Source organism: Anabrus simplex, chromosome 6 (assembly GCF_040414725.1).
Source record: "Anabrus simplex isolate iqAnaSimp1 chromosome 6, ASM4041472v1, whole genome shotgun sequence".
Classification (NCBI taxonomy): Eukaryota; Metazoa; Arthropoda; class Insecta; order Orthoptera; family Tettigoniidae; genus Anabrus; species Anabrus simplex.
In genome coordinates, this window is record NC_090270.1 from 205,175,920 (window position 1) to 205,203,104 (window position 27,185).

The 27,185-nt window shown below is 40.3% G+C and overlaps 1 protein-coding gene across 4 annotated transcripts in view; it reads right to left on the reverse strand.

The window, feature by feature from the left end:
* LOC136875654 (venom serine protease) overlaps window positions 1-27,185 on the reverse strand; it is a 172,531-nt gene that overhangs the window by 136,979 nt on the left and 8,367 nt on the right. For 2 of the 4 annotated variants that reach the window (XM_067149198.2, XM_067149197.2), the window contains exon 2: window positions 4,353-4,418. The exons of the other annotated variants lie outside the window; for them this stretch is intronic. The gene's annotated coding sequence lies outside the window, so the exon portion shown is untranslated. The remainder of the gene's footprint in view (window positions 1-4,352; window positions 4,419-27,185) is intronic. 4 annotated transcript variants of the gene reach the window in all.

Genomic DNA, 27,185 nt, shown 5'->3' on the forward strand with positions numbered 1-27,185 from the left:
AGGACCGTGCGATCAGCCCAAAGTTATTCAGAGTCACCAAGGCAAACGGACCGGACGAGCCGACCGATTGATTTTGATCTAATAAAAGCGTCTGACTGTGCTGTTTTGAACCTTTCTTCTGTCATTTCGAAGTTATTCGCGATCATGAATAATAAACAATCGGCTTTTAGCAACGGCTGATGCACAACGGCTGGTAGAGCTCCATGCGGTACTGAATCGTGACGTCACAGCGCGCCGCTTACGTCAGAGGCCGTTTCACTCGCCTTGCGGAAAGGCACTATTAAATATTTTTTTAATGGTAGAAAACAAGGCAACTTACCACAATGTAATATGTTTACATACTATTTCATTGGTGTACTTTTCAAAAAAAATATTTTTGAAAATGATGCATGTTCCCAATTAACGGGACGACTTTGCCGGGAAGCAAGTAGTCGTGGAAAACACAATTGCCAGAACTGTATGGACAGACAGTACTCCAGCTGACACAAACTCATCACGCAGTAAAATTTCATACGTGAGGAAACATATGAACGGTGCTAGGAGGAAGATGTGTATATATAATTTTAAGGTGAAAATATTAAATTAGGTCATAAAGTGTGTGTAAAAATTGAGGCATCAAGATATTGTAAACGTGTGAAAATTTATCCACGCCGTGAGTGGATACAGCAATATTGTGTTAATGTGCAAAATCACCGCCATAATGTTCTAATTCAACGGCGATGGACGCCCGTGGCATGGGCGGAACCTGATTGCAACAATGTGAGTAGGCCTATATTAATTATTATTGTAGATCTAAGACATAGTTTACTATATGTGCAGTCTAGTTACGCGAGTTGTAAATTTAATGTTTAGTCATTGTAGTTTACTCTAATGTAAAGCGCAGAGGATATCTTTATATAGGATGCTTTATTCACGCACAACTGTATTACTATTATTATTATTATTACTATTATTATTATTACTATTATTATTATTACTATTATTATTATTATTGTTGATACTAATTTGGATTGATGTAAAGGTCTGCATTGAATCTAAATTAGGGGCCGTCAGAATGAGTATTGTGATTGCGCATTATAAAAGTTACATTTGCAGTTGTAGTGGTATTAATGAGATTTTAATTAGTGTTAAATTTTGCCACGATGTAATTATTGTATTTAATTTTTCGATGAGTTTCATAAAACGGAATATGATTTACCTGAGTATTAGAAACATCGACAGGTGAATGTAATTTGGATTTAAACAGGGGATATTTGATAAATGAGCATAGTCAGGTAATTTATAATGTGTAGGTCAGTGGTGTTATAATGTATGTTGCAAGATAACGATTTGAAACAGCCAATTAGGGAGTATAAAATGATGTATAGAAGCAATGTGAAAATTGTGTACATGAAAGCGATGTTGTGCGACAAGCTTTATGATATAATGAAAGAGAGGTACAAGTGATAAGTCGATATGCACTGTAGATAAAATTCTTAAGGATAATGAGGTGAAATTAATATATGTCAGCCGTAGAGCTGAAGTGGTAGTATCCAAGCCGTAGATCGGATGTGATTTAATTAATATTGTAGCCATAGAGCTGAGAAAAGGAAATGCCGGCGTTGTGAGCCGAGGAAGTAATGAAATCGAGTGTAAGGACAAGTGCCTTAATAGAAGATTATGAGTTGATGTGCACAATATAGTAAGTGAATAGCACGACAGAATAACATAAACCAAATTAACACACCATCGCTAAGTAAGGTAATTATACGTAAGCCATATGAATTTATCATGATGAATATTTATTGAAGTAGTGTTAAACACCCGATTAACTTGCGAAGATTGTATTGCAATAACTTTACTTACGACTTACTATTTAAATTAGATACCAGGTAAGTCAGTAATACCACAGGTTTCCAGAATTTCGTTTTATCATGAAAATTGATGATTGATTCCTTTATTTCTGATCATTATACATTATATTTATCACCGCAAATTCTTAATGAAGCCATGAAATACTCCTGTGCTCATGAAGGGACGCCTACACTCAGTGAATTGTAATCAATGGGCACTGATCAGGATAACCCTATTTTAACTATGTAGTGGTGCAATCTGAGGCCAATTTATGATTACAATCCCCCCCTCCCCCCGCCATGCGGAGGCTGCCACAAGGGCAAAGTATGTCTGTCGACTACACAGTATTTTGTCTTCTAAGTTACTGTTGAGTTTGCTAGTGTGCCAGGTAGAAATAATCACCACAACGCTCAGGAATAAATTTGCAATATGGTTCTTCAAATGCTATATAGATGATTGCTGAGTATGGTCACTGAACCTCGTATTGCGGCGATAGCGATGTTGTGAAGTCGTGTCCGGCTGAGACCGAGAGAATTGTTTATTCTATACAGTCGCTAGTGTGTGTGAATAAGTATCATGTAAATAAATGTGAATATAGGTAGGATTTAAGATGTCATTTGTTTTTCAACCATGTTTGATTTTTCTTTTCTTTTTTTGTTGAGAGAGAGAGAGAGAGAGAGTCCACAAGGGATAGCTGCCCTAGAACAAGGGGTACCGTACGGTAACAGCATCAAATTATTATCTATTTTCGCACTATTTATCTTAGGATAAAATGAGCTTAATTAGGTGATATCTCTCTGTGACTTAAATGTAACATAGTAGAGTTCTTTATTTTTTCTTTCATTTGAGTGAGGAAGTAACTATATGTGTTTATGTTTAGGTAGAGAATGATGGCTCGCTTAATAATTAAGTAAACAACGTACTAGATCTACTATTGCATCTCACACAACAATTCAAAACAGGTTACAGGAGTTACTAAACTAAAAACTTGGAGAACAAATTATATTTTTTTTACTAATTACATATGTTACCCATTAATAATGAATAAATTTAAATTTGTAACAGTGAATATTTGGGATACTCAAATAGGATTTTATAGATCCCACATAGTTGTGAAAACAGTAAAAATTATGTTAACAACAAAGTTCAGTAATTTCCGATATTTTAAGTAATAACAAATTCGAAAATTCTATGTAAATGATGGAAAGTTACACAGTGATTTTTTAATAGTTTTGTATTTATTATTTGCAAGGAAAGTTTAACATATTTAAATAACAGAGAATGATTAAGAAAGGGAGGAAAGTCTCCAGAAATTCGTATTGGAATGTTCTAAGAAAATGAAAAGTTAGTAACCCATATGATGTAAAATTATAATATATTATAATTCAATAATCAGTGACATTAAGTGTCAGTCATAACATTTAACTGATGGTTATTAAGCTATTATAATATACTTTAGATAAGGGATGATCTACATAACAATTAAGGCATTGTCAAATATAAGATGAATTAGTAATGTGATAGTTAATTAATTAATTAATTAATCTTATAAAAAAGTTCATAATCATTTATAATGATAATAAATTTCTGGAAAGCTTCCTAGCTGGCATTAGAACAAGATTTCAACACGTTTGCAACTTGATAGTCTGTGCTTATATTTTATTTTATCAGTCATTAGAATGTGGTAATTATGTTTCCTATATGGCTAATAAAGATTTATTATATTTAAAAATCAGTCTGAGTCAAATTAGATTTTCTTTTATTCGTTAATATAGATAGCCTGTAGTTAGACAATCCGTATTAGCACCCGGAAGGCGACGAAGAACTGATCTCCATTGAGACAGGATCTCCAGTAGCGGTAAGTATATTTTTTTACAGCAGCCGAGCCAAGAACCAGGATAAGTTACCGCAGCTCTACCGGTAAAGGGTGCATTACCATATTTTGTTACTAGAATGTATTAGTATTTCCTGCTTCACTAAGGTTTAAGCCTGCTTTGTGGAAATGACCTAGCTGCATGAGGGCAAATGGCAAACATTCTTCACAAGAGAAGAGGCCAGTGTTGACTACGGGGTTTGCTGATGTGTGTCTTACCTGTATTGTTTAGTCAGAGAGAGAGAGAGAGAGAGAGAAATAAAGAAAGAGAGAGAGCGAGAGAGTCACTATGAAGCGGTAGGTATTCTAGAACCATTTAAATATACTTGGGGACAAAACATAACGACTTCGCCTCACACCACTACTCTCCAGCGGGAGTCTGGTGTGTATTAGCAGCTTCAGGATTTGCTGCGTCTATAGGTGGAGTTGCCAAATCGTCTATTGCACTTGACAAGAAAAAAAGGGGTAAAGACTGAAGAGAGTGTGAAAGAAAACGATTTGGCAGCCTCTCCACACCTAACAAGGTTCACTTAGAACTCGTCAACTCAGCAGGGTGCAGGGCGTGATTGACAGCTGCCTTCCAGCTTGTTTCCAGGAACTGAGGCCGTCATGTTTTGTCCCCAAGTATACTTCGTACACGAATTACCGGCACTTCAAGGTACAAGAGTGGGGAGTTCGAGCAGTTCGGATACGAGACTGTCCAATGGAGATCCTGCAACGGAGAATGTAAGGCTTAAGACATTTCAAGCGTTAAGATTTAATTAGACCAGTTTCTCTAAAAAAGGAGTTATGCAATATATCACATATGAACAGCGTGCGTGTGTACTAGCAGAACGTAGGGCCTACCTGTCGTTTACTGTGTCACTGACTTACGTCTCAATAGTTACCGTACTTGTAATTTTAGTTTTTGAATTTCTTTCAGTATCTCCTGATACACAAAATTCTTAATTGTTTCGTTTATTGCAGAAACCCCCTAACGACTAAAATCAGTAAAATTCAGTTACTGGTAGATTTTTCTCTCTGCAAATGCACGTATTGTTTAGCGCAGGATATGTAAGCTTTCACTATAGGTCAACAATGGTCCTCATGAAAAAGTCCGGATAAATAATAAAGTTTAAAAACCGCAAGAATTGCAGAATCTACTGGAACACATCAGAGGATATGAACATTTTTCCAATGAGGTATTAAAGTGTCCAACTGACTGTCACAATGTAGTCTCAAAAGAAGATTGTGAATAGACCTTCAGAGTTCTAAGTGTTAAGTTTTGTGCTGTAAGCCTCAAATGTAGTTTTCTATTTGTAAGTCTTTTGTACGCAATAAGTTGAAACATGAACATGTCTTAGTTTTCAAGGCAGTTCAAAAAATGAGTTCAAGAAGTTGTATTTCAGTTTGTATTTGTAAATCCTATATATATGAATACCCCATTTATGTCTAAAATAAATCTGTGTTAGGATTTGTAAGTACTGGTTCTCAGTTTGTTACTTTTGTTAGCAAATATACGTTCTTTGTACAAAAGAAAGTTTTCTGCTTTAAGCTTAAACATGTAAAACTGCAATATATACACAAACACGCACACCAATAGAAACAATGAATTTTGTTTCAGTAATTATTTTATTCATGTTTGCCCTTAAAAGCTCGAAAGTTCTTTTGGTAATATACATGGAAACGTAGCGTGAAAAAACATTTAATTTGCGGAAACCCTCTAAGAACAAACTATAAAAACATTTCTGTAGAGAACGAAAACTATACAGTATATAATGGTATTCATAATATCACAACAGTATTTCAGGCGTGTTGTTCTATATTTTATAGATTGAAAATGATAGGTTATTTTGTGGTTTTCTAGAAACAGCCCATTAGAGATATGGGGGTTGTGAAATATAAACTCATGTGGGACTAAATGTCTGCATCTCGGCGTCTCCGAAGACCGTAAAAGTAGTTAGTGGGACGTAAAGCAAATAGCATTATTATTATTATTTGAAATATAAACTGTTCAGTTGTATTTTTATGAGTGCTAACAAAAAGCATTTTGCTACTACTCTCCCTTGGAAAGCAACTGGTTGTAGGTAAGTATTGAGTGCAGAGGTCACTGCAGACAATTTTCAGTGTTTGCCCTTGGGACTCATTTATTATCATCGCGAAGAATACCATGACTGGAAACTCTGGACGTGTATACTCAAAGAGGTAGTTCGTTCGTGTAAGAAGAACCAATAATCAGCTAATATTTGATTCTTTGAAGTCATTGCGTGTAATATAATAGACATGAATCTCGCATTATTGACAAGACAAGTTTATTTGAGAGAAGAATTTGTGAGTGTTTCAAATGCAAAAAATAACAGGGCGAATTCAGAACGGAATGTGTTTTGACCGTTTAAGGGCTAGCGACTTCTTGTTTTTTTTTTAAACTTCAGAGTGAAAGGAACCATTGTAACACCAAGGACTGTGTGACTGACGAACTAAGTAATCATAGACCTAGCGCGCCACTGTATCTGGTTTTTACTTTTAAATTTCGTGTGGCTATTTCTAGCCTGGTACAGTCCTTGTAAGGCAGACCTTCCGACGAGGGGGATGGCATCTGCCGTATATATAAAACTGTGTGTTATTGTGGGGGAGGATAGTGATACATGTGGTGTGTGAGTTGCAGGGATATATATATCGTATGGCTTTACAAGTGCACAAAAAATCTAATATCAAATGGAATAGTCCAAATTTGACAACCAGTCCATAGCACTCGGGGTCACTTGGCGTAGAAGCCTCAGATCACCGTTACATGCTCGAAGTGGGCACTTCTTAATAATGTGTTCCATTGTCTGCTCCTCCGCTCCACAGTCGCAGTCAGCAGATGAACGGAAACCCCATTTCTTCAACATGTAGCCACACCTCCCTTGACCCGTCCTAATTCGATTCAGCTTCGACCAGGTTTGACGCGGCAGTTGGAATCCTTCAACCTTCTTTGTTGGATCTTGAACCAAGTGAGCGTTGTTGGGTGGATATTCATGCCAACGCTGTCGCCACTCAGAGGTCATGCCGAAAGAACTGACACTTTTAAAATCAGTCCAGGGTGGTTTGCGTGATTTCAAACGAGTTGTTGGTGGGCGTTGTAGGGCGTCATACAAGGGAGAGTTCTTATGAGAATAGATCTTCTTGAGCAAGTGTACTTTAGCTGTTTTCCTCCTTAGATCTGGCGGGGCAATATTAGCTAAGACAGGTAACCACTGAATTGGAGTAGATCTGACAGTACCAATGATAACTCTCATGGCTTCATTAAGCTGGACATCAATCTTTGTTGTGTGAATGCTGTTTTTCCATACAGGAACACAGTATTCACCAGCAGAATACACAAGAGCGAGTGCAGCAGTGCGTAGGGTATTGGCGTCCGCACCCCAGCTACTTCCGGCATTCTTGCGGAGTAGATTCTCTCTGGAGCCAAGTTTCTTAGATAACGTGATGCACTGTTGTTTGAATGTCAAGGACCGATCCAGAGTGATTCCTAGATATTTGGAATTGTAGTTATGCGTTACTTCGGTTCCGTCGGAAGTCACATGTAGCTTCCTATAGGCTTCCTTATTATTTAGATGGAATGCAGTAACCTCAGTTTTATTTGGGTTAGGTTGAAGTCTCCATTTATGGAAGTAGTAATTCAATTTCGTCAGATCACTTGTCAGTACATTCTCACAGTGCATAAGACCTTTACTCTGGAAGACTAATGCTAGGTCATCTGCATACTGGATTTTCAATGAGTCAGTGTCTGGCATATCATGTATATATAAGTTAAACAGAATGGGGGCCAGAACTGATCCCTGAGGTAGGCCATTGTTTAGAGTCCTCCATCTGCTAGATTGTCCGTTCAGAAACACCTTAAAGCGTCTGTCAGAGAGCATGTTGTTCACTAGAAACGCCAGCTTTTGACATGGGATGATTTCAGTAAACTTCGAGACATCAAGCCATCCCTCTACACAGTGTCATAAGCTGCTGTAAGATCCACAAAAACTGCATCTGATCGGAGACCTCGTTGAAATCCAGCTTCAACTAGAGTTGTCAATGTTAAAACCTGGTCGCAGCAGCTCCGATGTTTCCTAAAGCCACCTTGTTCAACAGGGATGGTTTGATCAATGGCCGCCGTCTTTGCCTGGTTTCAGGATGGCAATTATCTTAGCCTGCTTGAAAAGCTTTGGTACTCTTCCAGTTCGTAGAATTTCATTGAAGAATTCAATGAAGTTGCAGGGATGTTGGGGACACACAAACATCCAGCCCCGAGCCAAGGGAATTGACCATTTAAGGTTAAACTCTCTGACTCGGCCGGGAATCGAACCGATGAGCACTACGCTTACCATTCAGCCAAGAGCCGGACACTGTACCTGGTGACAGAGCCGGATAACAGAGCACCGAATGTAAACAAACAGTGGTTCTTGGTATGGCCGAGTTTAATCGTATTTTAAACATGTAATAACACAATATGCGTGTTATTCACACGTCTGAATCGTTCAAGGGTAATTAAAAGAAACCTCAATCAACCAAAATCATGCACTGAAAAAAGTTTATTACAATTAATCGAAATCAACTTTCAACCTATTAGGTCGTGTTACGTACATTTAGTACGTGTTGAAGAGATGTTAAGTACAGAACAAAAATGGCCAACCGGACACCAGCGGGATCCAAACCCACAACTTCCCGATTTCGCGTCGGTTGCTCTACCAATTGAGCTATGGTGGCCTAGGTCAGCTTTATTCTGTTGGAAAGGATCTAAGCTGCAGGTCTGGCACTACTACCATCACACTGTAGAGTGCGTTTAAGTCGCTCGTTGAGAGCCAAGTCAATGAATATTGAATTTTCACGACCGCATTGTACTCGAAATAAACTTTCAAACTATTAGGTCGTGTTACGTACATTTAGTACGTGTTGGAGAGATGTTAAGTACAGAACAAAAATGGCCAACCGGACACCAGTGGAATCCGAACCCACAACCTCCCGATTTCATGTCGGTTGATTTCGATTACAATGCGCTCGTGAAGATTCAATATTCATTTATTACAATTACATTTAAAACATTATTATGCTATAAAAAATTCGTTAATCCATATTTAATAAGATATTCCCTATTTTGTGGTACACAATGCATGTTTTATCAATGTATCGTGACTCATATCTACCCGCCAAGATATGTTGAATGACATCCAACATAAGCGCAATATTTGAAAGAGTATAGTTTGGAATTCTGACTTGTTCCTAAAGGAATGATTAAATGTTTAAGACAACTACACCATTGAATTTGCCTAATTTAATACTGCTGTACTTGTAGGGGAACTCAGGTAAATCTTCAGTAGGCAAAATTTGAAGTATGACACATTTTTAGGATGATTATCAAAATAATACAGGGAGTATAATTTAAGACTTCCTAGCGGAGTACCGAGGCACAGGAGCTCAGAGAAGCGGTAACAGCGAACGCAGTGCCCGCAGTGGTGAGCAGACGTAATCGTCTCTAAGAAGCGGCATTATAACGGCTATAGAAACTAAACAAAACGGAATTCACCAGCTATATATACATGCTCAGGTCAAATAAATAAATAAATAAATAAATAAATAAATAAATAAATAAATAAAGCAACCAAACAAAGTAGTAAATCAAACAACTGACCACTGATTGAGTCTGGTGAGATCGTACATGTAATAAATATTTTTGCATGACGTGCTGACGAATTTAAAATACCAGTTTCCTGAGCTACTCTCCGAAGCGACTTACTTGGACTGACTTGTAGTCTTGCCTGTATATCTTCTAACCTCTCCTGTGTGAGAGCTGTTCTCCTTCCCTGTTTTTACGGAGCCAGTACTCCGCCTCTTGTGAACGAGTTGTTGCACGTAACGTTTTAATGGTACTGTACTGTAGAGCTGGAAAACTGTATACGGAATTTTCGAAGGCTCCTTTTTATCTGATTTATTCTCCTTGTGCAAATAGCACTCGATCAAAAATATTTTCTGCACTGTAGTGTACTTATCCATCGCGATAATAACCTAGCAACACACCTTAAAAGTCCATTAGTTACTAGCGAACTGTTTTGTCAGCTGTGAAGCGTTCTTATCACGCCAAGCTTGACACAAACCATATGGCGCTCGCTGGGGATTCCCGCGACATGTGAGCAGAAGTGGGAAGTCTTAAATTATACTCGCTGTATTATACCGTGTCCTCCCATTAGTTCCGATTCCCATGAGTTCCGATTCCCACCAGTTCCGAATTCTTCTGCAAATTGGCTATCTGCCAATTACACTACTTGAGCGAGGCCCGTCAGTTCCGAACACTACCTGAGCGAGTTTCAGCTTAGTTTTCTACAGCAACATTGTATTAATTTGTTTATTTCTGAAACAAATAAGGTGCATTGTTAGCGCCAGCCGGGAGTGCGTGCCCTCTTTAATGAATTGGCTCTTCTAACAGACGGGGGCGAACGCCATGGACCGGTAGCTCCCATAAGCAGCTTTCGCATTGTCAGTATCTGTGTCAGCATGTGGCTTCGTCAAAATAATCAGTTTTGAGTTATATTTATCAGCATGTCGCTTCGTCTTTGAACTTTTTTAAAAATCTTATTTACAAGTCACTTAGTAATCAGCACGTAGCTTCGTCAAATTGATCTTTTAACTGAAGTTTTATCTTATATACAAGTCACTTAGTAATCAGCACGTAGCTTCGTCAAATTGATCTTTTAACTGAATTATTCTTCTCTTTATACTCTAATCAATATATACAGCAAAAGAAACATTTCTTAAAAATACTGTTAAATCATCGGTCTCTTCAAACTGTTGAGTTGCTTTTTGGATTCGGTCATCCATTGCACCATATTTTCTTTTCCATTTTGTGGCTTGCAAATTCAACTCTGCCCGCATAATTTCTTCGTCTGAAATTTGAGACTCCTTCAAACACAACACCAAGTCTCTTACACTGGGATGTGGTTTTCCGCATTTCAAATTCAGCTTATGGTTCCAACCCTGTACAGAGTTATTCGTTATATGCCTCTTCCCATGGCAATTCCACATTTCAATCGGAATATGCACGTTTTTAAGCCATTGCTCGACAAAGTAATCAAAAAACTCGATTAACTTTTCATTGTCCGGGAGCGTGCTATGAATGTGTAGCCAACCGTCGTCTACTTTTTCTGGTTTGAGTAATACAAGTGCAGCACACTGCCTGATGGTGTTTCTAATTTCCTGGCTAGTCTTATACCTACCCGAAAGCCCAATTTCTTGCACTTTTCTCCAAATACTTTGGCTTAAGTGGAAAAAAACAACCTTGCACTTGGACTCTTGGAAATACTTCTTCTATCGCTTTGATAGCTCCAACCTCAAAATCCATGTTTACTATTTCAGGTGACCATTCAGGTATTATATTAAGGGTTTTTTTGAAGAGGTGAACATAAGTGGCTTTGCTCTTGTTTGGAAGCAGTGCGAAAACAACAGACGTTACATTTATCTCCTCTTTGTTGCTTCCCAAGTCTACATGAATGGTGCACACTTTGCTACTGACACTCTTAAATGTCCCGTCCGTTAAGAAGTGTTTTTGTTTTGTTTTAATATTTCTTTGCCTCTAGGGCTCGCAAATATCAATAATCTGTCGCCTTCACAGACGTCAACCAATAATAAGTTTGTGCCATCGGGCATCGTCAGCTAAATATACTTCATCTCGATGCATTGGTTCTTTCTGCACTCCTTGTGCTTTACTCCGCTGTCTGTACAATGAACTCTCTAAACTTTGGAACTGAGGCATTCGAGTCACTAACTCGTATCCTGTCTGATGCAAGTGTCCGATTTCTTCGTTGTATATCTGAAAAAAATGCATGGCGTTAGAATGGTTCACTTTACCGCTTGTAATTATGTAATTCACTATTACAATATTGTTAAATTACAATAATTGTTAAATAAGTAAGAATATCACATGAATCATATTAGATCCCTAAGCATGATGATATTATTCCTAAGCATATTAGATGAAGATAAATATTATATTATTTAATCATTCATGTTTTAATCTTAGCCTTATATTTAATATAATAATTTAAAGTGGCTCAAAAGTCCAACAACCCTGCGTTCATTTTCTGTATTTGATTAATAAAGTAGCTTGTACAAAATAAATAAAGAGAAGCAACAAGAAAGTTATATGAATCATCCTTACATGTGAGATTGAAGTGTTATTCTCCTCGCGAGCTCTTTTCCTGCCCATGGAAGCTGTTTTGAACACTTCAACGCTGGCCACATCAGGAACAACATCATGGTCCATTTCTTTAATCATTTCCCAATTTTTTAAAATCATCTTTCCGGCACATGGTTTTGCAGCACAAATCCACACTTCGCTTGATTTGATATCGCTTTTCTTATAAAAACGGTAACCATTAAATATCAAATTTTGGTTTCCTTCAATGCTAGTTTTGAACTCCATGTTTATCTGCTCCACTCAAAGACATAAACACAATTTACTTGAAAATAACCCTTAGTTACCTGGTGGTAAGGCCATTAACTCTTGAGGTCGCGTCGTACTATTATTAGTCGATCAAACCTCAGAACTGACAACTGGGTTTTCCAGAGACATTCGGAACTAGTGAGACTCATTACCTTATTTACTCAGGCGTGAATACGCGATAGGAACTCATGGGACGTTTTTCCTAACCAATTTGTTTTCGGAACTCACGGGAATGGAACTCGTGGGACGGAACCGTATTATACATAGGAACAACTATTACTTATCCTATATTCATTTAGTACTTCAAAACAATATTATAATTTATGTTTCCATTAATTCATCAAGTTGTATCCTTAGTAGGCCTACTTCGGATAATTCTGCAGCATGGTATGTCTAATTTACCCCGCAGTCCGTAAATTCATTGCCATTAACACTGCATACATCAGTACTTGAAACTAGTAATAAATAGTGTAGCAGTGCTCACTTTTAAGAAGCCTGTCTACTAAATAAAGTAAACAGAATAAGTAAGTTACTGAAGTTTCTTGATGCTACCACCAATGGAATCCACTGCACAATTCACAACCTTATGAGGGTATTTAGGGGATGTGCTAAGAATGTAAAGGAGAGGGCATGTAAGTCGTTAGTAGGCCCCCAGTTCGAGTATGGTTCGTGTGTATAGGACAATCACCTGGATTACTGGATGCGAGAACTGGAAGATATTCAAAGGAAAGTAGCACGATTTGTTCTGAACAATTTCAGACAAATAAGTAGTGTTATGAAAATTTTAAAATCTTTGTACTGGGAACATTGGGGAGTAAGGAGACGAACTGCTCGACTAAACGGTATGTTCGGACTGTCAGGGCGGAGGTGGAGTGGCATTAGTAGATGAAGAAGCTTGACTGGAGTTTTTAAAAGTAGGAAAGATCATAATATGAAAAGTAAAGTTGGAATTCAAGAGTATTAGCTGGCCGGGCTGAGTGGCTCAGACGGTTAAGGCGCTGGCCTTCTAACCCCAACTTGGCAGGTTCGATCCTGGCTCAGTCCGGTGGTATCTGAACGTGCTCAAATACGACAGCCCCGTGTCGGTAGATTTACTGGCACGTAAAAGAACTCCTGCGGGACTAAATTCCGGCACCTCGGCGTCTCCGAAAACCGTAAAAGAGTAGTTAGTGGGACGTAAAACAAATAACATTATTATTATTATTAGTATTAGTATTAGCTGGGGGAAGTATTCGTTGATAGGAAGAAGAATTAGCGATTAGAATAATTTACCAAGGGAGAGCTGCTGCTAACTAAGCGGAAGTTAAATGCTGCCGAATTAATCTTCACTTGTTTCTAAAGAAAACAATGGGTGCAAGGGGTACACGAAAGACATCGCAAGATGATATTCGTGGTTATTCGTGTGTAATAATGAAAATGCAAGTTGAAAATTCATGAAATGTTATTGTTGACATAAAATCATGCTAATAATGAACATAGAAAATTCGAGGATTTCTGGTGACAAGTGAGTTGATCCAAAGATATTTCAGGGTCAAGTTTCCTATGGAGACAGAAGGCTAAATTTCGCGATTGTCTCCGGAAAACAGCGAGGTCTGGTAAACTTACTATAATAATAATAGTAGTAATAATAATAGTAAATAATAATGGCTTTACGTCCCACCAACTACTTTTACGGTTTTCGGAGACGCCGAGATGCAGAAATTTAGTCCCACATGAGTTCTTTTACCGACACGAGACTGACGTATTTGAGCTGCTTCAAATACCACCGGGCTGAGCCAGGATCGAACCTACCAAGTTGGGGTCAGAAGCCAGCGCCTCAACCGTCTGAGCCACAGAGCCCGGCCCTTACTCTATTCACCCATCACAAAGTCATAAGGCCCTCTCTTAATAAAGAGACCATTCTTTAGTTGTTTTCAGGAATTCCTGAAATGATGGAGCCACAATGGGTTATTTTTTACTTTGGGTGGAAGTTAAAGTCTCCGTAATTTGTCACTTGAAATTAAAAAAAAACGAATTGTTCAAAGCAAACTGGTACCAGACAGCTGAATTTTGTTCTAGGGAGCACAAAATACGACGAGAAACTAAAAATTAAAATATATAATACTAAAGTAGAAAGTATTTTTACTCACGGATCAGAAGGAGGACAAAGAACGGAAGCTAAATGCAATAGAAATGGGATATTAGGGGCATTGCTGTTGACATACGCTCATGATGAAGATGTCTGTCCGTTCGGTCATCACCTCAGAGGCTGGTTGGATCCTCAAATAGCACCGCCAAAAGTTGTGAATTTACGAAAAAACTGCAACAGCCGATGGTGGCGCCAAAATGAGGCGTAGTACGCAAGACGTGCAGTGAGGTAGTTTGCCATAGCTTTCCTCACTAGGCCATAAAGTGCTATTGCAGCATGACTAACCCTACGAGCAACAGCTTTCATAACACTCAGATATACTGGTCGTGCTCTGGATGTCATTACTTAGCACCACCCATACCCCAGCAGCTTCCATATTGTTACAGTCATGGATCAGACTGGGACTTCGGTGGAAGCTACACATTGATACCCGCAGCAAAATGGATATCGCTGTCATTATAAATGATACCATAGAGGTTAAGGTGGTATGGTTATGTGCACGGATGTTCTTCCCTGAGTGGTCAGCGTAGCGGTCTTCGGTGTTTAGGATATAAATAGAAGGACGGGGAAGAGGAATACTTACGAGAAGATAAGATATGGATAAAAGGAATCTTCAGGAAGGTGATTGGCTAAATTGACTACTGAAGAAAATGGGACACGACGAACGACTATTTAAAATAAATCGCAGATGATGATGATGATGATGAGCGATGACACAACCTGAAATCCACCACGATTCGGCCTTCGATCGTCCATGAAGAAAATTAACATGTAAGTCGCTGTGCTAATCACATTCGTGTTAGGTCCTCTGCCGAACAAAAGACGAAATTAAGCCATTCTACGAACTCCCCACTTTATCAGCACATTAGAGCAATATACTCGACATCAAGTGGTTTTTGATGTTCTAGAATTAGATAACCTTGCAAGGAAATGCACATTACTTTCAAATGAGAGCTGAAGACTCACAGCAATATTTCTAGGCATCCCTGTTATGGGACTACTGTTGTGACTACTGTAACTTCCATCTAAAATGGAGGAGGTAATAATAATAATAATAATAATAATAATAATAATAATAATAATAATAATAATAATAATAATAATAATAATAATAATAATAATAATAATAATAGGCCGCAGTTCCAGTAATACTGAAGAACAGATACCCAAAACGGTAAGATAAGAAGTTGTTCGAAGTTGTTGGTATTTATTGTATAAATGTACATGTTGTAATTATTCCTGTTGTAAATATTTGTAGATATATGTACCTGTAGCTTCATAATCGAGAGGGTGACTCCTTGCTTAGGCCGAGTCAGCTCATTATGTTACCGGCACAAGCCGAGCCTTCCTAAATTGATACAAATAATAATAATAATAATAATAATAATAATAATAATAATAATAATAATAATAATAATAACTGTAAGTACTGCTATCAATTTATTCGGTTTTCGGAAACTCCAAGGTGCCGAAATTTTGTCCAGCAGAAGCTCTTTTACGTGCTGGTAGATCTACTGGCACGAGTCTGACGTATTTGAGCACATTCAGATATCACCAGACTGAGGCAAGATCAAACCCGCCAACGTGAGCTCAGAAGGTCTACCGTCTAGGCTACTCATCCCATCAGGTTTGGACACGGCACGCCGATGACACTCGAAGCAATGGCTTCTCTTGTCAGTAGAGTACAGTTCAGGCCGGATGTGGTTGTGTGATCATATGGGAACTGTCACGTGGAATGAAATAGGACCCCGGGCATGCCCAACAACGTCCCTCACCGAAAAACGATATAAGAACCTGCTGTCAGATCATATCCATCCACTCAATTGTTCATCTCTAGCACACTGCAGGAGACCTCTACGTACAGTAAGTAAGACAATGCACCGTCCAGTCACTGGTGAACTGTGGTTGACTGATTCGATGAACACTCCATGGACATGCGGATACTTGACTGGCCTCTAAGATCACCCGACCTCAATCCTATTGAGCACTTCTAGGATGCTGTAGAAAGAGATGTACGCTGCTTCGAACAACTCTGTGCATTATGGGAGTTCGTGCAGTTATCGTGGAACAGTAAGACTTCCCACGCTTCCGGTATCTTGTGGAGTTCCTGTCACGCCGCATTCCTAACGCCATCAGAGTGAAATGGGGGTCTGCACTCAACTAGCCCGGTGTGTCTATTTCAACTGCTCATCATCAGGGCCAGGATTTTGTTGACCTAAAAATGTTTAAAAATTATCTACAAAATGACGCCAAAATTCCAATAAAGTGATCCAAATCTTTTAAAATATGACTAATTTTATATGTAATGTTACAATCAATTTACTAATCGAGTTGGTATAGCCTATATGTATGTTAGAGACATAATAAGCTTTCGGGCTTTTGTCACGTCAAGAAATCAAGGTGAAATTCTTTACGTCTCGTAGAGAACTTGGATCCGCGTCTTCAGAAGAAATGTAGACGTTTCAAGAAGCAAGTGGTGAACAAAATTTCTTTAGTAGTCCCCAGATTGACAAGGCGTTGTGAAGATTCTCAAGTCTCCGTATTCATCCTCACTTAAGCTTCAGTCAAACAGAAAGCGAACTGTCCGCGCGGTCAGATCCCACTTCGTGCCGCGGGCACTGTCTTCTACAATATTGCATCGTCCTGGTCAAACAGAACGCGAGCTGACATGGCGGTGCGATCGAGACCGTGGCGGGCAATCTTCCGTTTGTAATTTTCTACAGAGTTCGCGCAGGCAACAGTGTAAACATAAACAACAAACAATAAATATAAACTCATTTTCCATGCACTCTGTACAAAATCAGCAAAAAGGTTTTTCTGGAGAAATGTAATTGAACTTTGACTGTATTTTACGCTTTTTCAAAATTATATGTATTTTTTTGCTAGTGGCCGACACAGATAAGTCTTATCGCGACGATGGGATAGGAAAGGCCTAGGAGTTGGAAGGAAGCGGCCGTGGCCTTAATTAAGGTACAGCCCCAGCATTTGCCTGGTGGGAAAATGGGAAACCACAGAAAGCCATCTTCAGGGCTGCCGACAGTGGGATTCGAACCCACTATCTCCCGGATGCAAGCTCACAGACGCGCGCCTCTAACCGCACGGCCAACACTCCCGGTAAAAATTATTTTTAAAAAATTTTTTGTTAATGTACGATTTTGTAAAACATAATGAATAAAATTATTTAAATATTAAACGTTCTTCTTCCCTTACCTCATGAAGATCGCTAGCGTTTCCTTCGTCCCAATGGGTTTCTCTGTTTTGATATTTTAGATTCTATAGGAGCATGTAAGTTCTCGAATTGTTCTTTAGACAATTAAAAATATATGAAAAGCCGGTCTTCAAATGAAATCAGTTCACGGCACTGTCGATGAAACTCGCCGAACTTTTTATTTATTTCATGCATCCATTTTCTTTTTTCTCTTTGTTTTACTCAAAGCGAACAGAAGAAGTAATTCTTCGTCGCAGGAACTTCTGGACATTTTATTAAAACTAAAAAGGAAAACACGAATTCAAGAAAGAGAATATTGAATGAAGTTATGAAGTCGGTATGCACTTGGTTGCGACTGCTTTTTCACTAGTTCGCCCTGACTTGTCCGCATTTTGTTGGACTACCCCAGTCCTCGACGGTCTGCGGTCATTTCGTCCACGCGGACAGTTTGCTTTCTGTTTCACCGAACCTTTCAAGTTGTAAGAATATCCAATACCACACGCGTAAATGTTTCAAAACCTTCAAACATGTAAGAAAATGACTCAAAAAGCATAAGACAGTCGGAAAACCATTTTCAGGGCTGCCGACAGCGGGGTTCGAACCTACTATCTCCTGAATACTGGATACTGGCCGCACTTAAGCGACTGCAGCTATCGAGCTCGGTGAACGAATTGAAAGATGACATGTCAACATAACACTAGCCCTGCTCATCAGTATAGAATGAAAGAGAATCCGTGTCTACACCTCCAAAGCAGGTGGACTGCATGTAATTTCACAACCCCATACCAGCCCCACCATCAACGTTAAATCTCTCATCGAGACAGAAATCGAACCCTCGCCTCCGAGGACAACAGCTATTAGTGCTGACCGTTACACTACATCAATAGGCACCGATAATTTAGAGATGCTAGATTTACTTTTGTATTGACATCAATTACTAGTAAGTTAACATTTATCAATAAATAACGCTAGTGACGTATATCAGTCAACGTTTCCCATTCTTTCTGGATAACTTGTGCTAAAGGTAAAGTAGGTGCAGTATTTCAGTATTGCTGCGAATTGTACTTATTTCTGAGTACTAAATAAGATAAGATGGCAATCTAATTCTGATAACAAAACAATGCACTGCTGAAATCAAGCTATTCTGGTATCGGTGTGCGTTCTTCGAGCATACTAATGATTCACTTTCTCCTCTAAATCTTATCGTCAGAAGATTAGAAATTCTAGCAATAAACAATTTAATGGAGTGTGTGTGTTTCTTTCACTGTGCTCTGTGTGTAAATGAACATTTTAATTTGGTCGTTGAGCTTGTGAATACCGCCACTAGAACTAATGAGAAACCATCTCACTTCCAAAGGTGTGAAAGCAATGGTGTTGATATTACTTATCCAAAATACGATTGTGCGGTGCTAGTGTTTGTTTGTCACATTGGTAGAGGCAGTAGTGGCGACTGGGATTTAGAAGCAAGAGGAGAGGGGAAGGGGGCACAAAAAAGTATGGACAACAGAAGGTACCGTAGGTCTGAGGGATACAGCGCAGGGGTGAGGTGGGCAACAAATTTTTTAAAAAATAACCACAAAAAGGTACTTTTTGATGCTTTCTGAGTGAATTTCGACAGAAAAGTTAAAGTTGATAGTTTACCAACTTAAATGCGGTAATAATAGCTTTTTTGACATTTTGGTTCAATACTAGCCTATACAATAAAACGTTAACGAAAGGAAGAATTACACATATATTACTTTTTTTTTTTTTGCTACTTGCTTTAAGTCGCACCGACACAGATAGGTCTTATGGCGACGATGGGACAGGAAAGGCCTAGGAATTGGAAGGAAGCGGCCGTGGCCTTAATAAAGGTACAGTCCCAGTATTTGCCTGGTGTGAAAATGGGAAACCACGGAAAACCATCTTCAGGGCTGCCGACCGTGGGATTCGAACCCACTGTCTCCCGGATGCGAGCTCACAGCTGCGCGCTCCTAACCCACGGCCAACTCGCCCGGTACTACACACTATGAAAGAAGCAGACACTAGATTGATAGAACCACAGAGACACATTGACTGAGTGAGACCGCCAGGCTGACGAATATGCGCGGTAAACAGGTGAATCATACCTCATTATCCAGAGCTTGGCAAATATATGCCTCAGCTTCCCTCCTTCAAAGCACATGCTAGAAGTGTGATGGCACAAACCTGCGCGAAGCCCCGAACTTGGAAGAGAAAGTAGGGGAAGTAAAGTAGCGGAGGAGTGAAATATTGCTGAGCTATTGTGGGCAAAATGAAACCTTGCCACCCCAACGTAGTCGCCAGCAGCCGATGTGAACACTTCGGTAGCAACTAGCGAAGTGAGCATTCTTGTCCGCATACAAAACTCATTTAGTGCGCAGCCAAGGTTTTGTGCCATTAGATACTATTCGCGCTTCTAAACGCTGCTGTGCGATTCTCCACTACTTGTTGTGGTGCTGTACGAATCAGTTAACTGCGTCGCGAATGAAATTGTATGCGTATTTCTGCTTAGTATGTTTTAATATTTAAAAGAATTAAGTGATAAGAAAATATGTTTTGTATAAATTGTTATTTATAATTCTTTGTTTTATGTGACTAAAACGTAATATTTCTCCACAAAGTGGGGTGGATGACCGTCCCCCTCGCCTCCCCAATCGCTGCCACTCGGTAGAGGACAGCGGGGAGAGCAACGGGCAGTCATCACATGAGTCTCACATTACCAACAGGTGCACATACAAAAACAATAGGAAGAATTCAGAATGGAATACAAACGAACAATGCAATAAATATAAATCCTCAGAATGTTAGAGCAAAACGAACCATTGTAGCATTCGAGAGAGTGTTTACATTTCAACACCCTTCGTGGTCGTTGCCTTTCTTTGGCCGGTACCTTCATTTTTCGAAGTGTCGGGTAGCTTCATTATTTTCCCTCTGATTAGTGTTAATAGAGAATGGCTGCTCAGTTGTACTTCCTTTTAAAACAATAATCACCACAACCACTGTCATCAAGGACTGACTGACTGACTGACCAATTGAGCAGTCGTAGATTTAGCGCGCTACTGTACCTGATGACAGAGCCCAATGACCGAACACCGGACGTAAACAAGTAGTGGTTTCTGGCATGACCGTGTGCAATCGTATTTTAAACAGGCAATGTTACTGGAAGTGCCTCACAAAGTTTAGTTCTCATGTGCAATGTTAGCTCCTCCATGTCCGACTCGTTGGCTGAATGGTCAGCGTACTGGCCTTCGGTTCAGAGGGTCCCGGGTTCGATTCCCGGCCGGGTCGGGGATTTTAACCTTCATTGGTTAATTCCAATGGCCCGGGGACTGGGTGTTTGTGCTGTCCCCAACATACCTGCAACTCACACACCACGCATAACACTATCCTCCACCACAATAACACGCAGTTACCTACACATGGCAGATGCCGCCCACCCTCATCGGAGGGTCTGCCTTACAAGGGCTGCACTCGGCTAGAAATAGCCACACGAAATTATTATTAGCTCCTCCATAGGAGGACGATGGAGAGTGAGAAATGCATCAGTCTCTCATCTTTAGGAGTTACATTTCAGAAAGTGGTCATGTCATAATTAGAATTCATAAAGCGATCAAACTCGCAACATGAGCAGCGAAAGAGGAATGAGTCATAGCACTCATCACAAAAAGTTCGCACATTCTAAATCAAAAGTGAACTCATTAAATCATTCCGGACTACCTAATGTAGAAAATAATATTCAGTCATATTTGCATAGCACAGTGATGAGGAGTGGCTCAGACGGCAGCGCGCTGGCATCTCATTGCTGGGTTGCGTGGTTCAAATCCCGGTCGTTCCATGTGAGATTTGTGCTGGACAAAGCGGAGATGGGACAGGTTTTTCTCCAGATACTCCGGTTTTCCCTGTTATCTTTCATTTCTGTATCACTTTCCAATAACATTGCATTTGTCAGTAGCCTAATGTCCGACTCGGTGTTTGAATGGTCAGCGTACTGGCCTTCGGTTCAAAGGGTCCGAGGTTCGATTCCCAGCCGGGTCGGGATTTTAACCTTCACTGGTTAATTCCAATGGCCCGGGGGCTGGCTATTTTTGCTGTGCCCAACATCCCTGCAACTCACACACCACACATAACACTATCCTCCACCACAATAACACCCAGTTACCTCTACATGACAGATGCCACACACCCTCATCGGAGGGTCTGCCTTACAAGGGATGCACTCTGGTTTAAATAGCCATACGAAATAATAATAATAATAATAATAATAATAATAATAATAATAATAATAATAATAATAATAATAATAATAATAATTTATTATTATTTATTTATTTTTATTATTATTATTTATTATTGTTAATAATATTTTTATTATTATTATTATTATTATTATTATTATTATTATTATTATTATTATTATTATTATTATTAGTCAGTAATTAATCATTACCCTAGAGGAGAGTGACAATCTTCTGCAGCCGGCACTATTCCTGTCCTCGCCGCTAGATGGGGGCTTCGTTCATTACATTCCTGACCCGGGCTAATGACTGGAAATGGGCTGTGTATTTTCATTTCAGTGATGGGAACTGGGTGAAGATGATGCAATGAAAGCCGTTGCTCACCAAGTTAGTTGACTGCGCTTAGAGTCGGTACAATGCAAGCGCATTTATGCCTATTTTTACGGTCGGATGACCTTCCTGACGTCAACCTTATGAGAAAGGTTGTATTCACTAACGCATATTTCTGCGGTGGTTGGTAGTGTGGTCTGTTGTAAGGAGATGACGTGGTGTCTATAAGGACGAACACAAACACTCACTGCTCGAGCCACAGGAATTTACTGGGTGCAATTAAAATCCCCGGCCCAGTTGGAAGTCGAAACCTTGTCTGGCCCGAAGGCCACTAGGATGACCACTGAGTTAAGTAGCCGGACGGAATTATCCATTATTGGCCGTGCGATTAGAGGCGCGTACCTGTGAGCTTGCATCCAGGAGATAGTGGGTTCGAAACCTACTGTCGGCAGCCCTGAAGATGATTTTCCGTGGTTTCCATTTTCACACCAGGCAAATGCTGGGGCTGTACCTTAATGAAGGCCACGGCGGCTTCCTTCCCATTCCTAGGCCTTTCCTATCCCATGTCCGACTCGCTGGCTCAACGGTCAGCGTACTGGCCTTCGGTTTAGAGGGTCCTGGGTTCGATTCCCGGCCGGGTCGGGGATTTTAACCTTAATTGGTTAATTCCAATGGCACAGGGGCTGGGTGTATGTGTTGTCTTCATCATCATTTCATCCTCATCACGACGCGCAGGTCGCCTAAAGGCGTCAAATCAAAAGACCTGCACCTGGCGAGCCGAACATGTCCTCGGACACTCCCGGCACTAAAAGCCATACGCCATTTCATTTCCTATCCCATCGTCGCTGTAAGACCTATCTGTGTCGGTACGACGTAAAGCAAACAGCAAAATAATAATAATAATAATAATATCATTTTTTCCCAAATAAAATTGTTCCTATTCTTATTGGTTTTATGTCCCACTAACTATATTTAAGGTTTTCGTAGGTGTCTGGATACCGGAATTTTGCCCCATATGAGTTCTTTTAGATGCAACTAACTTCACCGTCACCTGTTTGAGCCACCGGACTGAGTCGGTGTCGAACCTGCCAACTTGATTCAAGAAGAGAAAGTTCTACCATGCAGCTGTTTTTATTTGACACCATTTAGACTGCCTGTATGCCAATTTCGATTTTCTGTTTTACTCTGCCAGATGGAAAGTAACAGAACTCTATTTGGGCGATATATAACTGAGTTGTTATGATTATTATTATTATTATTATTATTATTATTATTATTATTATTATTATTATTATTATTTATTATTATTATTATTATTAATTATTATTATTTGCTTTACGTCGCAGGAGCACAGATACGTCTCATGGCGACGTTGGGATAGGAAAGGCCTAGGAGCGGGAAGGAAGCGACCCTGGCCTTAATTAAGGTACAGCCCCAGCATTTGTCTGATGCGAAAATTGGAAACAATGGGCTGCCGACGGTTGGGTTCGAACCCACTATCTCTTGAATGTAAGCTGATAGCTATGTGACCCAAGCCTGCATGACCATTTGTTCGGTATTTTATTATTTATTAACTGTGTCAGGTAAGCACCAAATTTGTCATCAAACGTCTTTTACAAATCAATATCGCTCGACATGAAGTGACAAATGGACATCTTTCAATCCTTCAAAAATTCGACTATTTATACTGTGTTTGAACCCAAGATCTAAAAATCTGGAAGCCGACACTCAACCACTAATCTGCAGAGGGAACTGGTGTTAATGGTTTTAATGGTTGTTGATCAGTTCTGATTTTTAGCCTATATGTATAGTTTGGAATAGAATAGAATAGAATAGAGTAGAATAGAATAGAATAGAATAGAGTAGAATAGAATAGAATAGAATAGAGCACTTCGGGACCGTTGTTCTGATTGTAAGAGTAAACTGGATTTCAGCGACCATGGCTCATTTATTAAGCTCGCCAAACTTGTCATCAGCCTTCACTCAAACTGTGTGAAGCGGGCACCAGAAGTCAGTTCACACCAGCTTCAGACATGAATACAGTCAGCGGCTCTAGACTTAAGATGACTTCCCAGTGTTACAAACAGCTGAATAACTAAAACGACAGATAAAGAGTCCCAAAGCACTTCTGACTCGGAAAATAAAGCCAAGCTACAACAAACAGTAGTAACATTGCAATCACAGCAGGTATACGTGACAAACATGTCAAATAGACAAGCAAATATATGACAACGAAGTCCTACATAAATGCTGATACCGACGGAGAAAGCAATAACTCGGATATAAATACTGGTATGACACTGCTTACGGAAGTACGAAGGCTGGAATTTTAATAGTGGCAACTATTCAATTACAACTGATACAAAAGATATACATATTGCCAAGTTTTACTACCCTTCAAAGTAGTGATTGTACAACCCGTTGCCAGCGATGTGGAAGTCGTAGACCAGGGCCTCTCAAACGCCCAAAATCTCACGCGTGCAAATCGAGGCGCAAGAGCTCCGTGGACGGTGCATTGGTTCCACTCGACTTGGCTCGGCCAACGCTTCGTCTCTGGGCTACTCGGCTAAGCTCGGCTCAACTCGGCTCGGATTTGGAGCGCTATGGAGCAAGTGAGGAAGAAGGAGACAGGGGGAGCGAGCGAGACAGGCGTGGAGAGAGAGAGACAGGGCTATTGCTCCAAATCGAGGAGTGGGGGTCTGCACTCCGGGCAACCAAGCGAAGTCGTATTTTGCACCGTGCACAGTGCATGCACCAGGCGCATGCTCCCTAAGAGGCCATGTCGTAGACTTTTAGCAGCGTCTGTTGTGTTGATAGTTCGAATGGAGCGGTCTTCTGCCTGACGAATCTCTGGAACAGTTCTGAACCGAATGAAATTGAATATGCCAGAGATCGTACAACACGACAGTGTTTAGTGTAACAGAAGGCCAAATGGCCTTATCTATGCCAATAAAGACATGTATCTATCTATCCATCTATCATCAAGATCTTCAAAAGGCTTGCGGGGAATCTTCATTGCCTTCCACGACAGTGGCACGGTGGGTAACAGCCTTCAACGGTTTTTCTCATGCCTAGCCGTTCCTTCAGAATGTGAAGCATGGTCGTATGTGCTAATCCGGTGTCTCGGGCCAGCTCACGAATCGTATAGCGTCGATCCGTGTCCAATAACGCGGTAGGAGCATTCACTTCTTCTTCACTCACACTACGACGACCTTGCCGACGCATGTCTGCCACATTTTGGCGTCCCTCGTTGAAGGATTTTAATCCACCGTGCCACTGTTCTGTAAGGCAATGAAGATTCCCCGCAAAGCCTCTTGAAGACCTTGATAACACTACCGTGCTTTACAACTATTTGCTTCAGAATCGTTCCAGAGATTCGCCAGACAGCAGACCGCTCCATTCGAACTATCAACACAAGAGGCGCTGCTAAGGTATCCTACAACTTCACATCGCTGACAACGGGTTGTACACACTTCTAGTGACTACTTCGAATGAGAGTAAAACTTGGTAACATATATCCCTTTTGTATCAGTTGCAATTTAATAGTTGCCACTATTAAAGTTCCAACCCTTGTATATGAAGAAAAGAGAAATGCGGCCGACAAACACACAGTCATTATTAGGGAGGACTCATTAGCAATATGTATTACACTCGTTAACGAGCGGCACATCAAGCGATCCAGATCTCCGTCACCTACCGAGTTTCGAAGAAGGTATTGTTGCCATTCGTCCTTATATGCTCGTGTGATCATACGGTTATTAACCAGAAATATGAATGGACACTATGGGCTACAAGCAGCAGCTGTTGCTGCAGCTCCTCAGTCACCCAGAAATATTGCAACGTTGAGCTCACTGCACGTGGATTAGACATGCGAACGTCAATGCTGTATGTTGCTGCATCGCTGCTATTGGAGAATGAGACAAAGACTGGTTAGTGAACTCCGCCTCGGTTCGGTTTCCTTTGGTGGGATTAAAATGTTCGATTAGTGAATTCCGCCATGGGTTCAATAATATAAAACCTTGAGTCAGGTGAAGTCCGTCACGGGCAAGTCTAGATACTACTTTCCAATTATACAAGATGCTCTGTGGTGAAATTCACTTTACAGCTTGCCCGCAGTATAATACATAGGACGTACCTATGAATAACCGTTTCCTATGACTACCATCTGCCCAAATAAGACATAGAAAACCAGGCTGAGTGGCTCAGACGATTGAGGCGCTGACCCCAACTTGACAGGTTCGATCCTGGCTCGGTCCGGTGGTATTTGAAGGTGCTCAAATACGTCAGCCTCGTGTCGGCAGATTTACTGACACGTAAAAGAACTCCTGTGGGACTAAATTCCGCACCTAGGCGTCTCCGAAAACCGTAAAAGTATTTAGTGCGATGTAAAACAAATAACATTATCAGACTTAGAAATGAACAGTCTCCTTCCACCATTGACATCCTTAGCTGCCGGTTCTAGCATTACAGTACACTCCCTGAGCATATCTGGAACACAAACACGTGGAATAATGAAAGGAGATGACTAACGTCTTGGAATCATTCCATTCAAAAGCCGGTGCCATTCATCCTAACATATTTGATTTCACGGACAAACACCTGGAGTTTTAGGTGCGTACTGATATTAAAATGAGGAACAGTCAGAAAGGCGTTACCATTAGAAGGAACAGCAAAGTACTAAATAAGTATACGAACACATTGCACATTGGCGTGAGGCGTACATGATGATAATCCACAGCCTGTATCCTGTCATTCGAGCGTGTCAGGAATGGAATGAATGTCGCCGCCATCTAGCGGCGAGGATAGGAATTGTGCCGGCTGCCGACGCCTGTTGCACTCCTCTGGGGCAATGATTAATGACTGACAGATGAAACGAAATGATATTGGAAAGTGTTTCAGGAATGAAGAAGGAAGAAATGGAGTACCCGGAGAAAAACCTGTTCCACCTTTGCTTTGTCCAGCACAAATCCCACATGGAGTTACCGGAATTTGAAGCATGGAACACAGCGGTGAAAGGCCGGCGCGCTGCAGCGTGAGGCGTACCATCTCTCTATAAAGAGTGACCGCATCGCATGGTATTGTATAAGTCTGCGCATGATAGGTGTATTTATAGGAAGTACAGTTCGATTATCTACGTC